This window comes from Chenopodium album, chromosome 4, assembly GCF_948465745.1.
Source record: "Chenopodium album chromosome 4, dcCheAlbu1.1, whole genome shotgun sequence".
NCBI lineage: Eukaryota > Viridiplantae > Streptophyta > Magnoliopsida > Caryophyllales > Amaranthaceae > Chenopodium > Chenopodium album.
The window spans coordinates 56,577,371-56,584,034 of record NC_137837.1 but is presented as its reverse complement, the minus strand read 5'-3'; the positions used below and the strand labels follow the sequence as shown (position 1 = coordinate 56,584,034).

General features: G+C 33.4%; 1 long non-coding RNA gene across 3 annotated transcripts; it reads left to right on the top strand.

Moving 5' to 3' along the window:
- The first annotated feature begins 299 nt into the window (after nt 1–299).
- On the top strand, nt 300–3,338 carry LOC145627021 (uncharacterized). Of its 3 annotated transcripts, none has more exons than XR_014111267.1 (4): nt 300–451; nt 949–1,017; nt 1,553–1,640; nt 3,082–3,338. It is a non-coding gene; the product is annotated as an uncharacterized LOC145627021 (long non-coding RNA). The 3 variants fall into 3 exon arrangements; XR_014111266.1 differs by having other exon boundaries at nt 943–1,017; XR_014111265.1 differs by lacking the exon at nt 300–451 and having other exon boundaries at nt 488–1,017.
- Nucleotides 3,339–6,664: the final 3,326 nt, after the last annotated feature.

Here is a 6,664-nt window from a genome sequence, read left to right as displayed (position 1 = left end):
AATAACCGCTCCGATGCTAAAGTTAGTGACCTGGAGAAGAGGAAATGAAGAGAGAGAAAATGATTATGTAGAGAGAGAGAGAGAGAGAGAGAGAGAGAAAGGATTGTCCTTTAATATGAGAATAAACTTGGGTATATATAGGGAAAGAACCAAGCAGGTGCCACCTTATGACGTTAGGTGGCAAACCGACTTTAAACGTAGCAGGTGCCAACGTGGCCGGGAGCAGCTCTCCACGTGGCCTAGGGGAGAGCCGTTAAGGATTATTGAGTTCAACAGAATAGGCATGGGCGAGATTTTAACTTTCGGCCTATTTACCTTTCTATCGGCATTATCCCATACAATTCCTATTATTGTCCTGTCATTTTCTCACTGTTGCTCTCTTTCATTGAAGGTCGCGTTGGATTCTCCATTAAAGCGTGTTCAGAGCTTCCTTTGTTCCACATTAGCTGAGGTTATTATTATTATTATTATTATTATTATTATTATTATTATTATTATTTACTTATTAAGTGTGAATTTCTGGATTTCCTAGTTGTGCAATTCATAAATTTCTATTAAAACTTTTGGTTTTTGTTCTTTCTTTTTATCTGCTCCACCTTTTTTTGGCTAATTTGGTTGTTTTTTGCATCCAATTTCGTCGATTTATGTGATTGATTTTAGTGGGTGTTGCTTAACTTTGTTGATTATTCTGTAAATTTTTCTTTCTAATACTTTCATGACAAATCATGTTATCTTCATCAATTTGTTAACTAAAATTAATTTATTTTCACAAAATTAAATTGATTTTAGTGCGTGTTGTTTAATTTTGGATTTTACTACTTTTAGATTTTGGCTTGGCACCTAACGCGTATGTTGCTTAATACGCTATAAAAATGGAATTTTCTTTGTTTTGTTGTGAAATTAATCATGGTGCTGATAGAATCCTAATTTTTTGTCTACGAGGTGAAGAAGGCAGAGAATTAATTCACCATTAGTTTGAAGCTCTCTTTCCTCCATTATATTGAAGCAAATTCTGAGGTATGCTGATACTTTTTTCAAAACTATCGAATATCAATTTCTCTTTTGGGTTTATCGTTAAGTTAATTGTGAGGTAAGTCAACTTTTGGTTGTTATGCAAGATTATTGAACTATGGCAACAGTAATGCTTTGTTTGGATAGCAAAGAAGGAAGGAAAAGAAGGGGAGGGAAAATGGAGGAAGGGAAGGGAAAAGAAAGGGAGGGGGAGGTGATCTCCATTTTTCCTCCAAATCTCTCCAATTTTGGAGAGATTATGGATATTATAGAAAAATGGAAAATAAATCCCTCCCTCTCCTTCCCCTTCCTTCCCTCAATCTTTTACACAAACAAGAGATTTTGTCCCCCTCTATTTCTCTTCTCTTCTTTTCCTTCCATTTCTTCCTATCCAAACAAAGTGTTAGTGTGGTTTTGAGGCCTCCTTAGATTATTTTGTTGTTTTTTGGGTCTCCTTTGATGATTTTGTACATTTTGTTTGAAATTTGGTGGGTTTTGATTTAGGGTTTAATTGGGGTTCTTACTTTGTTTTGGGATGTAGGTGGAACTGCATCAATTTAAGGTGAGTAATGGGGATTACATCTGTGTGGAGAAGCTCAAGTATTGTGACTGTCTGGGTAATGACAAAGGTAATTCGTTTTTCCACTTGATTTTATGTTCAGTGATTGATAATTGTAATAGTTATAGATTATAAATTGGTGATGCATTCCTGGTGGTGATGTGACGTGTTATCATGATGTAGAATTGTATGCTCTTGTTGTTTTAAAACTGATGTCACGTGTTATGATGATGTAGAATTGTAATAGTAAATTCAGAATATTATTAGCAAATTTTGGTGTAATCCTTGAAGTTTTGCTTACTTTAAGAATTTCATAGATAAAATTTTCAGCTTAGATCACCTACTCTTGGATGAGTGAGATGACTTCTTGACTCTCCTTTACAAATAGGGACAAAAAAGTATTATGTGAAAATTTGTCAGGCACAATACCAGAACCGCCTGGTTGTGATATAAATGGAGTGAACTGATTTATTTGAATCTTTTTGAAGATATGAAGCTAAGCTTTAGAAACCAGCCCTAGAAAAGAAGCTATAGTATATCTACAGAGTATAGCTAGGCATAATGTGGCATTTATGTGGAGGTTCCTATCTCAATTTTGGGCAGTGATACAGAAAAAATCATCGTTATGGTCCACTAGGAGGAAAATTTCTTTATGCAAAGCCCTATTTTAGGTTGAATTTGGTTTTTATTTTTGTATTTTTTTATGCCAAATAGCTATTATGAACTTTCAGTAGTGTAGAGGTTGTTTTGATTGTTAGCTATTGCGGGCTTGCAGATGTGTTTGAGCTCACATTTGGTGTTATAGATGATTACTAACAATTATATGATATAGTATCAAATTTTGAATTTTGTATATTTGTATATTCATTTTAAAGTATATGTTTATGCTTTTATATTCTTCTTTCACGTAATTTAATATGAATCTCATCATTGTTTTGGAAAGGAATTTGGTTTCAATGTGGGTCTTTGATATTGTTACCTTGACAAAAACATAATCTTTTTCCTAGGTTTTAGCCTTAGTGGTTCTACAATATTCAGAATATGGTGAATTCTACCTTTATAGTTGGACATATCTAATTAATTCATTTAAAAATGGGTATTGGTGTTTCTCCATTCGTCACATAGCTGTGATATAGACGATTGCGTTTAGCGGTTTAGACTCTTATATTGTTGGCCACTTACATATGACACCAATGACAGTTTCTTTCATTTTTTAAGCTCTTCTTTCCCCTTTATTGTAAATTGGAATGTAAGGACTCTTTTTCGGATATCTTTATTTATAATTTAAAAGAATGTATGAGTTTTCTGGTTTGAACATGTAATTTGTTGGATAAATGTGGATAGGAAAGTAAATTATGATACGTGTGCTTAATTTTATGTTCCTGGTAAAAACTTTAGTAGGTCAATAGTTTACTCTTAAATTTACTTTTAGGGCCTGTTCTGTTCCGTTGAAATTCAATTCAGTTCAGTTCAGTTCAGCTCCTAATTTCCTTCTCTTATAAAATATTCAGTTCAGCTCAGCTCAGTTCAGTTCAGTTCAGTTCAGTTCAGCTGAGTTCAGTCAATCGGAACAGGCCCTTAGTTTGAACAATTGGAGTAATTTTAGCTTATGTTCTTCCTTTCTTGTCACAAACTCATAGAAATAATTTGAGTATGGAGGGAGTATTTGTATTGAGGTTTTTGGATTTTAAAAGTTATGCTTTTGTAATTTGGTGTAATTGTATTACGTATATCTTATAAATTGGGTGACCTTTAAAGGTTTATGTAGTTTTGTTGCTTGTTCATTCATTGAAATTTTAGATTGCTTACTTGATCAGTTGGGTATCTTCACCCATAGTAATTTCATATTGCAAGTTGATTTATATTCTTTCAAACATATATATATATATATATATATATATATATATATATATATATATATATATATATATATATATATATATATATATATATATATATATATATATATATATATATATTATATCAGTTGCCTTACTAGATTATTGACAAGACAATAATCGTGTCGTTGAGCGACTACACCTAAATCAAATGAATTTATAACGCTCTACCGACCTAATATGTGTATAGGGTAAATAGAGGGGTCGAACCACAGGGAGAAATGCTTAAGTACTGCATTCATTACCTAGGGTCTAAGCTATCTCGGAACAAGAAGTGTGAATAACTAGAAGGTTAAACTAAGAACGAAATGGATTAAAATTAATAAAGCTAGGCACCAAAGGAAATGAGTAGGTGAAGTTGACGCTTGATCATGCAATAATAAAGTAGCATATCAATGGTAAATTAAACATGCACGAATACCGAAGTAAAGGGGTCCAATCTAACCGTCTTCCGGGGTTAATTGGTTTCTCCTAACATAGCCTCTATGTTTCCACATTAGAACCATATATTAGAAGGTGCAAACAAAGAATTATCGATAGTAATGAATCTCAACTAAGTCAACTTCCGTTACTTGTTAGTAAAGACTCATCTTTGATCAACTAACAATGTGCACTTGCAAGAAAGACCAAAGAATATCAAGCATGCAAAGACTTTAATCACCATTAACATAACCCCAACATTATAAGCATGAACAAATAGCAACTACACCATCCCCACACCTTTGGCTAGGTGACTACTCACAAATCATATTGAAAACAATATCAATCATCAAATCAATAAGCATCAACATGACTAATAAGCAAAGAAGAAAAATCAAAGCAAATAAGCAAAATAAAAAACAAAGGTAAAGAGAAAGAGTAAGAGATTGCTCATTAATTGAAGATGAAGGTCTACAAAGGATTGAACAAAACTCCTTCTTCAAAATCCAAGTTCATCAATGACGAAAACCACACTTTCTCTCTCTACCAATGAAGACTAATAGTGTTTCTCTCTCTAGATTAAGCTAAAATGTAGAAAAATTAAAACTAAGTTAATCTAATCCTCAAAACGTTCTAAGATGAGACTTATATAGTCCGTACAGAGCCAGCTGATAAAAGGAGAGGTCCGACCGAACAAATGGGAAGGTTCGGCCGGACTACAGGGTAGGTTCGGCCGGACCATGGGTAGGTTCGGTCGAACCTCCCTGATCCTGGTCTGGTCGAACTCCTGTGGTTCGGCCACTCCTGCAAAACTGCCAATTTTCATCTTGCCCCTGCCTCAACGTTCGGCCGAACCAGGTTCGACCACACCTTGGTTCGGCCACACCTTCAAGAGGTTCGGCCGAACCTCTTCTGAATCATGCTTCCTCTAGCTTCTCTTGAGCTTAGCTTCCTCCTCTTGAAAATCCCGATGGTTCCTCCAAAGCATAAGCATCAAAATCACAATAAGAACAAAGCGGGAAGACTAAGAAAAGGGAGGATAAAGGAGAAAGAAAAAAGGAAGCAAAACTAAGTAAAAATGCTTAGAAAAAGGGCCAAACAAGTGCAAATGAGGGGAGAATCCTTAGAGAAAAAGGATAAAAGAGTGGCATAAATGCCACTCATCAATTATCTACTTTATACAGGTGTTGCACAACATTACATGGTTTTAGTAGACACAAAGTGCTTGTGCGCAGTGATAAGGAATTGATAAGCGGGTATTACAATTTGCTTGATCTCCCTTTTATTAATTGCTTATTAATTTTCTTGATCACGTGTCTTATAAGACTTAATATTTTGAATAGTATGTAATATGATGTAGTTAACCTTAAACAATTATAACTATTTATGTAATACTCCGTATTTTCATACGTATTTTCTAATTAATTAATTAAGAAGTATTTTATAAAAAAAGGTATTTTAGTAAATTTATTATGCAGCCAAAATAATATTTGAATTTTGGCGCCAAAAGCATTTTGAAAACTAATCATTATTTTGGATAAGATTTATTATCCATTTATCCTATTTAAAAACCGGATTATTTATATATTTCGGATATTTTATTTAAGGCAAAAACTATATTTTATTAATTAATATGTCCGAAAATTTCCATTAATTAGCTAGGAATTTCGGATTTCCTATGTGTAGGAAATTTGGTTTTTATTAGTTATTTTGTTGGTGAATAATTGGTATTTAGTTAATTAATTATTCTATATTATTTACACAATTATTTTATTCCTTAAAAACCGAGAAAAAATTTCCTAAATATATTTATAGGAGTCCGAAAATTTGAGCTATGATAAGCTCAATATTTTTGGCCCTATTGAATTATTTTGGGAGAATTTAATTGGTAAAATTATATTTTTAATTATCTTTCAAAATCTCTTATTTTCCTTAATTCTAATTCTCCATCTTTTTAATATCTTGTAACACCCCGTCTAAAATAGAAGGCGAGACGTTAGCGGAAATAACGTCAAGACGGAATGTCACTCTAAGGGTTACTAAAAACTAAACAAAATAAATAAATTAAATAACTGAAACAAAAATTATGAAGAGAAAGAAATCTCAAATGATCAAAGAAAACTTTCAACGAGGCAGAACAACCTCAAATTCGACTATCTCATAAAGAGAGATAAAGACATCAAAGAATAATCGATAAAAGTACTTGGGGACAAACTAAACACTCTGCTCTCAGCCCAGACTCAACAAATGCTGGCCTTCACCTGCAAATAACATTTAGGTTCCACAATCAGTGGGGAGTAACTAGCGGTTCTCCCAAAGACGAGGAGATCACATAGCAAGAATCAAGACAAGGTAAGAACAAAGAAAAAGAGATATGAAAACAAAGTCACAAGACATGAACTAAAAGAAAATAAATATATTAGAAAGAAACTATTCAATGGAAAATAGGGTCACTTAGTAAATCAAAACGTGAAACGAAATAAAATAATTGTTAAACTTCATATAATAATTTAAACAAGCAAGACATGTTAAATAGTTTAGTAATAATATTTATATCATAGAAAAACAATTTGACTAAAGTAGGATCGAACGCTAGTGGAAGCCTCCAGTCCACTTCCTAAGGTTTGTCAGGCGAACCTCCAGTCAACTCACAGGAGACTGTGTCTAAGAATGGCCAAACTCCCGGTGCCGGATAGAAGCCAAATATGGTCTTACACCTCCGAACCTCCCGGACGACAACAATTAACCTAGGTTATACTACTTGAATCCCGCAGTC